Below are 9,988 nucleotides of genomic sequence, written 5' to 3'. Positions count from 1 at the left end.
GGAGAAAAAATATCTTATAAAGGTTTTGCGTCAAATGCTCTATTCTGGTCCAGTGCCACGCACAACAGGAACTGCATGGTGTGATGGAAACAACGCTTAATTAGGAGTCAAGGGACCCGCATTCTCCTTCCAACTGTGCTTTTAGTTTGCTTTGCAATCTTGGGCACTTACTTTCCTTCTCTGGTCCTCAGTTTTCCCATGTGTAATATGAAGATCTTCACCTAGATCATGTGATTTAAAACTTTAAAAAAATGTATCTGTAAGGAATATAAATGAATTCCTTGAAAGGAGTCCTTTAAGAAAAAAGTAGAAGCTGCCCTGTGTCCCTAAGACTGGGTCCCTGTTCAACCCTGATGAACTCCCAGATTTCAAATTGAAATCGTACAAATTGAATGGCAGATTTTGATTTGAAAAACCACACAGCAGAGCACCTTCAACATCATGTTCAGGTCCATCGTTCCTTAGACACGTGTCCCATAATGAATACAGGAGATCAGAAGGTTTGGGACTGGGGTGGGAGGGGTGAGGACCGTCTCTGAGCCTGAGGCCAATGCTAAGTGGGCGCAGGGAGCAGTGCCTCTCGATGCAGTAGGATCAGAATGCAGAGGGGCTGGAGGGTCACATGGGTTCCCGGGACAGCACAGAAAGCCCCCGCCCAGGCTGGCTGCTGTGGAGGAAGAAATCAGGTCCTAAAACTCTGGCTGTCACTTGGCTTCAGGTGGCTGGGAAATGGTCGGCTGGCTTGGGATCGGGGCACAACTGGGGCTAGCCCTGCCAGGGCAAGAAAGATGCCTTTGGGCGGCCCTGAAGGTACTGTTCCTCTCTGCTCATTGACTCTAATCTGGGCCATTTGAAACCAGCCAGGCAGCTCTTGGAGGTAAGCAGAAAATGCTTCACCTTCCCCTCTGCCAGGACAAATGTCACCGCTCTTTGAGGTCCAGCTGTACCCCAAAGCCCTTCCCGACAGTGGCAGCACCTCCGTTTAGCAGCCTTGGTGCACTTTTGGTCTGATCCACTGCTGAGTCCACCTGTGGGCCCTGGACCGCCCTAGTTCCCAAACCAGTCCTGGGAAGGGTCGAGAAGTGTTTCTCAAAAGATGTTCCACAGAGCTCTGCTTCCATAGGAGATGAACACACACTCCATGAAAACTGAAAATCATGGTCAAATACATTTGGGAAACGCTGAGCTAAAGTTAAACAGGTTTCTTCATTATGAAGCATCTCAGAGTTTTGAAACTTTAAGAGGCAGGCAGGTGCGGGCTTTCTAAACGAATTTATTTTAGCCCCTCTCCCTGACCCTCTCAGCCCCTTTTGTTTTCATCCAGCATTTGTTCAGTGATCTAGAATTAACTCTGGCCAAGGAAATGGCAGCCGAATCATGATCGCCCAGTTGTTGAGTTCAACCAACAACGTTTGAGCACCACGATGTGTCAGGCACTTGACTGATGCTGGGAAGACAAAAAAGCGTGAGTTGCACACTTCCTGCCTTCCAGAGTCCATGACCTCCCAAGGCCGTCAAATAAGCAAATAATAGTTGCAAACACAGCATGACAGACTCTCCAGCTGGAGGATCTCTAGCACCGAGCACAGTGCCTGGGACCCAGGAGACGCACCTATCGGCTTGGACTGCCTTCAGCTGTGAGTGACAAACAATCGTCACACAGTATCAATAGTTTACACAAGGAAGGAGTTTATTTTTCCTACTGTGGTAGACTGAATGATGACCCTCAAAGATGCCTTCACCCTAATCCCTGGAACCTGTCAATATGTTCCCTTAAAGGGCAAAAGGGACTTTGCAGATGTGATCAAGGATCTTGAGATGGGAGGTTATTCTGGATTTCCCTGAGGTCCCCAGTGTATCCTGACGTGGCCTCATAGTCACAAGGATCCTTAAAGAGAGAGCCGGAAGAGTCCGAGGGAAGAAGATGGTGTGATGACAGAGGCAGAGATTGGAGTGAAGCATGTTGCAGACAGAGGAAGGGCCTTGAGCCGAGGAACCCAGGTGGCCTTAGAAGCTGAAAAAGGCAAGGAAGTGGATCCTTCCTTTGGTGCTAACAGAAGGGATCAGCTCTGCCAACACCTTGACTTTTACCCCTTGAGACTAATTTTGAACTTCTGGCCTTCAGAACTGTAAGAGAGTAAATGTGTGTTAAGTCACTAAGCATATGGTCATTTGTTACAGCGGCAATAGGAACCTAATACACCCACCTAACAAATATCTGGAAGTAGGCAGCCCAAGGCGTGTGCAGCTGCTTGAGAAAGTCATCAAGGGTCTGGTCCCTCTAGCTCCCGGCTGCACCATCCTTAGTGTCTGGCATTCTTCTTTGCAGTTGGAAGAAAGTGCTGCATCTCCAGGCATCCTATCCACATTCGAGGCAGGAAGGAGAGGAAAAGGCCAGGGGAAATGGAAAAAGGTATTTTCTTGGAAGCCTTTTATTCCCATTCAAGGAAAGAAACCCTCCCTAGAGCTATCTGCCTACTTCTCATTGGCCAGAACTCTGTCACACAGTTACCTCTAGTTGCAAAGAAGGCTGGGAAGGTGAGATTTTCTTTTTTTAAACTGTGCATATTACTTTCCTGAATGAACTGGGATTCAGGTGGTTAGGAAGAAGGTGAGGAAAGATATTGGAGGGCAAATCTAGTATCTGCTACAAAGCTCAATAAACATCTGTTGGACTAAAAGAACATTGGAAGAAGGGAAAACTGGAGTCAAGTTGTAGCTCTATCAGCCCAGATGAGAAGGGGGTGGTGGTGTATGAACTACAGCCAGGATGTGGGGATGGGCAGAATGGAGAGATTTCAGAGGTAATTTGGATCCACTGGGCTTGGTGACTGAGTGGAGGGTTAGTGATGATATTGACACATTTCTGACTCAAGTAGCTCGGAAGTGAGGCAACTTACCAGGATGTGGAATACAAGATGGGGAGAAGTTCTGGATGGTCTGAGTCCAAGGTGTCTGTGTCTAGTTCTTCTTCTCAAGGCTCTTTTGCTCAGAACCTGCAATGTGCCCAAGGTGATTTCTCAGCGAGCACGTACCTCTACTGGGTGATAGTTCTTTTTGCTTTTCCTCGTCATCCCTTTCCTGTCTCTCTACCTCTTACAATGATCCCGTCACAGGACCTTATCTTATTCCCCCTGCCTGGCCAGACCTGAGCCCCATCGTGAATCCAGCCACGTTCTAGCCTATTCTATAGTTAAAGCATCTTGACGAGATCCTGGTGTCCTGCCAGACTCCAGATGTGGGGGACTCTGACTCACTGATGCACTGGCAGAGGTCGTGCTGCATCTAGTTGGTTTGGGGTTTTGTTTTTGCAGGGGAGCAAGCGGAAGGAAGAGCCTCTGTTTATGGTGCTTCTGAGCACTTAGTCATGCTTGGAGTTTTCTGCTTCCGCTGTGGGTTGCTAGCTATGAAACTGGCCCTTCAGGTACCCTTAGCCCTCTTCTAGAATCAGGACCAAGGATGTTGCTGCTCTTTGGATGCCGGATTCTACAGCTGTGCATCTGGTGTTGGCCTTTGGAACTAAGTCTATTTTTTTTTGCACTTGGATGAGTGATTTGGGTTTTGTCTTGTGTGGCAGAGATTGTGAGTGTTCATCAACATGCATGTTTGCCCCAGGTGTCTGGCTAAATGACATTTCCCGGCCTTCCTTGCAGTTAGGAATGGCTGTGTGACTGAATACTAGATAGTGGTAGAAATGAGGGATGCCACTTCCAGGCCTGGCCATAAATTCCTTTGTAGGGAGAGACCCCCTTCCAGGAGATCTCCATAAAAGGACTTCATGGCCCTAGGGAATCATGGAGGCACAAGATGGGAAGAGTCTGGGTCCCTGAATCACTGTGTGGAAGGATGCTAGCCGAACACCTGTGTTGAACTGTTACCTGACAGGTGATAAACTTCTGTTGTGTTAAGCTGCTGAGGACTTGGGGTTGTTCATTATAGCATCTGCTGTTACTTATACATAACGAACACAATCTGGTTTCCTTTCTTCTGAAAGGAAGTGTAAGAGAATGGTTAAGAGCAGTTATGGGAAGGAGACTGTCTGAGCTCAAAATCCAGCTCTGCCACTTACCAGCTGTGTGACTGGTGGTAAGTTACTTCACTTCTCTGTATCCAACTCGTTCATCCTTAAAATGGGGATAATAACATGATCAACCACATAGGTTTGTTTTGTGGATGAAAGTGAAAACGTATGTACAATGCCTGACGAGTATCTGGCACATAGTAAATGCAATGTAAGGATTACTTCTCACCTTTTCCTGTCAACCTCAAATTTTAATGATCTCAGGCCCCTTGGGAGGGGGCCAGCCAGACCCTAGGTATCCATTCCATTTCTCCTGGATACCTCTCTCTTCTCAATAATCCCAGGGATTATGGTCCCATCCACCCACATTAGCACTGAGCTACATGCCTTATCATAGGCTCTTAACATTTTTATATGACTTTTATCTCTGTTTATGCTGTCTCCTCAGTTAGACTGAAAGCTCTTTGAAAGCAGGAACCATGTTGGATAATTTTATTTATTCAGAACAATAAACAGCACTGAGGAGATGGTAAGCACTGACTAAACTTGTACTTTAAGAACTGGATATGTTCTTATCACAATATAGTACTATGCCCATTCATCCTAACACTTTTACAGGACATAGATAAGCAACAAAAAATATATATATAAAGTGCAGCCACAATCCAGCATCACAGAGCACACAGCAGTTTGTAACTGATTGTTCAGAAGTGTTTGGTGCTTTCATAATATGTATACTGGATGCTATGTGATTATCAGAGCTAATATTTATCAACCATTAACAATTTTCCAAATACTGTGCTGAGAGCTTTGCTGAATCGTCTCCTCTAAGACTCATAACAACAGTGGGCACTATTATTTTTCCCACTTTGAAGATGAAAAAACGGCATCTAAAAGAGGTTCGGTAATGTAGTAAGTCACACAGTGAACAAGCATAAGATCTGGTATCCAAACAGAGATCTGATCGCAAAGACCCGACTTTATCCAGCAACTTCCTGTCCTATTCTTTCCCACACTGACTCTCTGAGTGGCCCCAGGCATCAGTGGGATTTGCCATGCCAGCTTTGTTCGCGTAGGCATCTGGCCCTACCTGTATTCAGTGCCCCAGGACTCCGCCCCACCTGCTGGGAGCTGTAACTGACTCTTCAGATCCCCTGTGCCTGTGTGTGCCAAGGCAGATGTGAAGCCTTCAGCTGGACAGATTAGCATCTCAGACTCAAACCCGCCCCCGCATCTCATCTCAGACGCATCCAACACCCAGCCGCTCCTGGTGCTGAGGCGGGCCGGCCAGGAGCCAGACGGTAGCTGGTGTCCGCCCATCGGGGCATTGTCTGAAACCTGCCTGGGATTAAGGGGAGAGCCTCCAGGCTCTAAGGGATGCTCCCTCAGCTGGGAATGACAATGAAGTCGGCAAGTTATCAGAACTTCGAGGGAGGGAGAGAAATCTCACGGGCATCTGTGCTCAAAAGGGGATGCTGGTGAAGGCAGTGAGAAGTTTGGACCGGGTCTCCAAAGTTAAAGAACACACAGGCTCTGACAGCTGCGAGGCCCGGCTCGCCTGGACACCTCCTCTGGAGCCTTTTATTCAGGGCTGGCCCACATTCGTGTCACAGATTCTTACAGGGCTCTTGGGGGGATGATGACAATAATGCCGCTGGGCACTATTTTTTCAGACTTTACAAGCACTCTGCCAAACGCCTTACCTACACACGTCACATTTAACATAACACGCCAGTGAGGAAGGGACTATTGTCACCTTGTTTACATAAGAGGAAACTGAGGCACAGAGGCAAGAATTGTCCGTGCTTGTAGAGCTTGGTGGTGTAGGGCCTGGGCTCTCCCTCAGGTTTCTGTCATCTTCCACTAGCCTTAGCCCAGCTGCCCCATGGGCAGATAATCATGACAGCAGCCTGGCCTGAGAGAAGGAATACAAGCGTCAGCATCACCCAGATCTGGATTCAAATCCTATTCCCCCCATACCCTGGTCAGCCTAGTATCCTCCAGCTTTGTCTCCTGATCTGTGAAATGGGAACAGCAGTACCAGCCTTCGAGGGCTGTGAGGATTAATGAAAAAATGCAGGAGATGTAGTATGTGCTGAGCAATGAGTGGGAGCTATAAATATTATTTTTACCTAGGGCGCTGACCTCTGTAGTCTAGTGCTTCTTTCTTCTATTAATACAGTCATGTACTCATTGATTCATTCATCAAACACTAAGTGAGGGCTTACTTACTACATCCTAGAAATTGTGTTCTTTGCTGAGGATACATCCTGTGTGCTGACCAGGTCTTTCTGTTAGGAAGTCTACATGTAGCAGAAACCCAACTACAGTGGTTTAACCAAAGGAGGGATGATTTTCCTCCCTCGACCCAAAGTTTGGAGACAGGGAATGTGAAGCAGGGTGTGCAAGCTGCATGATTCCATTGATGCCCCAGAATCTATCTTTTTTCTCTACCAGCTTTGGTAAAGAACTTTCATCCTTGTGGTTGTGAGATGGCTGCTGGCTGCTCTACTACAGTAAGTCCCTTACATGCAAATGAGTTCTGCTCTGAGAGCACATTCGTAAGTCCAGCAAAGTTAGCCTAGGCACCCAACTAACACAATCGGCTATATGGTACTGTACTGTAATAGGTTTATAATACTTTTCACACAGATAATACATAAAAAACAAACACAAAAAATATTACTGTAAAGCACACAAAAGCACAACCACTTGTAGAGGATGCACACACGTGACAATGTACACCAGACACATGAACTAACTTACGCGACTGGACATGCGAATGCACGTTCGCGTCTTTGAAAGTTCGCAACTTGAAGGTTCACATGTTGGGGACTTACGGTACTAGTTCTTTGGCCGCATTCCAGGAAGAAAGAAGAAGAAAGCAACTGGGAAAAGACACACTTATTTACGACAGAAAAGCAAAACTTCCCTGGATATCCCCAACAGACTTCTGTTGATGCGTCATTGGTCACCTCCAGCTGACATTGCAAACAAAATTGGGGTCTGTTAGGAAAGGAAATGTAAGCATAGCAGTTGGGAGGCAAGTAGCTATGTCACCAGCTCAGATTCTGTTGAATAATAATAAGATTCTATTGAAAAGTAGCAAGAATCAATGAGTAAATTACTTAAATGCTTTAAAGCAAGCCTAGGCATTTTGCCAAAAACTGTTGATACTTTTACTTCGATATTGTATTTCATCTCCCTAGATTCTCACCCAAACCAGGTGCAGGAGGTATGTACCCACTCCCTGCTCTGGGCTTCCCATCCCACGGACAAAGGGTCTTGGCCAAATGTACATTCCAGAGCAGGCGGGTGGGGCTAGCTCTGTCTCCTGCTTCCTTTTCCCAGTCTCAGCTATGGTATGGCTGAAAGAACAGGGTGTTTGGAGAGGAAGGACGGGGAGGGTGGAGGAATGTGATGGGCTATGTATATCACAGCGAGGTGTGAAGGCCCTTGTGGACCATGAGTGAGACTGTGGGCTTTGGAGCCTGACTACCCAGATTTGGATCCTGGCTCTGTCACTATTTGTGTGACCTTGGCAAGTTCATAACCTCTAAAGTATAGATAACAGTAGTGGGAATTTAAATAAATGAAGACATGAACAGCTCCTGGCATAAAGCAAGCACACTATGAATATTAATGACTATCAAGGAGTGTGGATTAGCTCCTAAAGACAATGTTGTAGGGCAAGGGTTGGCAAACTATGACCAGAGGGCCAAATCTGACCTGAAGCTTGTTTTTTGTAAATAAAGGTTTATTGAAACGCATTCATGTCCATTCATTTACATATAGTCTAGGGCTGATTTCACGCTATGGATGGCAGTATTGAGTGGTCACAACAGAGACCATATGTCCTGCAAAGCCTAACATATTTACTATCTGGCGCTTTACAAAAGAAGTTTGCTGAGCCCTGTTATAGTGAAACCTGCAATGCTAGTTTAACTTTGGGATTCAAAGAGATCAAGAGTCATACTTCAGTTTTTCTGCTGACTACATTTGGGAACTTGGGCACGTGACAGCTTTTTTTTTTTTAAGATTTTTTTTTTTGATGTAGACCTTTTTAAAAGTCTTTATTGAATTTGTTACAATATTGCTTCTGTTTTATGTTTTGGTTTTTTGGCCCTGAGGCATGTGGGATCTTAGCTCCCCGACCAGGGATTGAACCCACACCCCACTGCATTGGAAGGCGAAGTCTTAACCATTGGACCTCCAGGGAAGTCCCAAGTGACAGCTTTTTAAAAGATCGTTTTACTTCAACTGAAAAATCAGGAATGGTAATTCCTCTTTCCAGGGATGTTGTAAGGATTAGATACAGTAGAGATGGACCATTGTGCCCTCAGCAGGTGCTTGATAAATAGAACCTATAATTTTCATTATTGTGGAAGGATTTTAAGCAGAGATTGGTATAATCAGATGTGCATTTAGAAAAAAACCTTGGAGACAGTGTTAATTCACTAGGGCTACTGTAATGAAGTACCACAAACTGGGTGGCTTAAACAACAGAAACTTATCTCACTGCCTGGAGGCTAGAAGTCTGAGATCAATGTGTCAGCAGACTTGGTTCCTTCTGAAGATATGGGAGGGAATCTGTTCCATGCCTTTCCCCTAGGTTCTGGTGGTTTGCTGGTAATCTTTGGTGTTCCTTGGTTTATAGACACATCTCTGCCTGCATTTTCACATGGCATTCTCCCTGTGTCCGTCTCTGACTCTGTGTTCAAATTACCCCCTTTTCATAAGGATGCAGTCGTATTGGATTAGGACCTGCCCTAATGACCTCATCTTAACTTGATCATCTACAAAGACCCTATTTCCAAATAAGGCCACATTTACAAGTACTGGGGGTTAGGACTTCAGCATGTTCTGAAGGGCCATAATTCAGCCCATAACAGAGGATGTGAGGGGCTGTTTTTTGGTGCTGGCAAAACTAGTGGTTGGACAACAAGAAGAAGCCTCTTTGGATGACCAAGTAAGTCAGAGGTGGTCAGGTGAGAAAAGAGGATGGTTGGGAAAGCATCAGGAATTAGGGTCAAGATAGAAATATGGAGGAGAGGAGGAGAAGTTGACAGTGACGTTGACATTTCTTGCTTGGCCAGCGGTTGAGTTGATGAAGCCACTGTTGAAACTGGAAGGAGGCACTTGTTTGGAGAGAGCAATAGTGAGTTCATTGGAGAGAGCAATGGTGAGGCACTTGTTTGGAGAGAGCAATGGTGAGTTCATTGGAGAGAGCAATGGTGAGGCACTTGTTTGGAGAGAGCAATGGTGAGTTCAGGAGAGTGGTTATATGGAGACAAGAGGAGGGAAATTCAGTGAAAAGGGGAGTGGGCAGAAGAAAACAGTATGTATTGAACATGTAGTGTGCCACGCATCATTCTGGAGTACCAAATGGTAACTTATTGAAGTGAGGCATGATTAATACTTCTTGATGGTGAGATTAAGTCACCCACAGCTAGAGTGGACAAGCTTTGGGGGGAACCGGATGTTGGGAGACTGGCTGGATATCTTCTGACATCATGGCCCTGAACTTCTCTTTAATAATCATATTTAGAAACTCAAAATGGATTAAAGACCTAAATGTAAGGCCAGACACTATAAAACTCTTAGAGGAAAACATAAGCAGAACACTCTATGACATAAATCACAGCAAGATCCTTTTTGACCCAGCTCCTAGAGAAATGGAAATAAAAACAAAAATAAACAAATGGGACCTAATGAAACTTAAAAGCATTTGCACAGAAAAAGAAACCATAAACAAGATGAAAAGACAACCCTCTGAACGGGAGAAAATATTTGCAAATGAAGCAACTGACAAAGGATTAATCTCCAAAATTTACAAACAACTCATGCAGCTCAATATCAAAAAAACAAACAACCCAATCCAAAAATGGGCAGAAGACCTAAATAGACATTTCTCCAAAGAAGATATACAGATTGCCAACAAACACATGAAAGGATGCTCAACATCAC

The 9,988-nt window shown here is 45.3% G+C and overlaps 1 long non-coding RNA gene across 1 annotated transcript; it reads right to left on the bottom strand.

The window, feature by feature from the left end:
• Nucleotides 1-1,672: 1,672 nt before the first annotated feature.
• On the bottom strand, nucleotides 1,673-5,803 carry LOC137202364 (uncharacterized). The gene is made up of 4 exons (XR_010932561.1): nucleotides 5,778-5,803; nucleotides 4,070-4,124; nucleotides 2,901-2,996; nucleotides 1,673-2,359 (listed from the first exon to the last, which is right to left on the bottom strand). It is a non-coding gene; the product is annotated as an uncharacterized lncRNA (long non-coding RNA).
• Between the last annotated feature and the right edge of the window lie 4,185 nt (nucleotides 5,804-9,988).

This window comes from Pseudorca crassidens, chromosome 11, assembly GCF_039906515.1.
Source record: "Pseudorca crassidens isolate mPseCra1 chromosome 11, mPseCra1.hap1, whole genome shotgun sequence".
NCBI classification, from domain to species: Eukaryota; Metazoa; Chordata; class Mammalia; order Artiodactyla; family Delphinidae; genus Pseudorca; species Pseudorca crassidens.
Note: the sequence above shows the minus strand (reverse complement) of the source record. Positions and strands in the feature narration are given on the sequence as shown.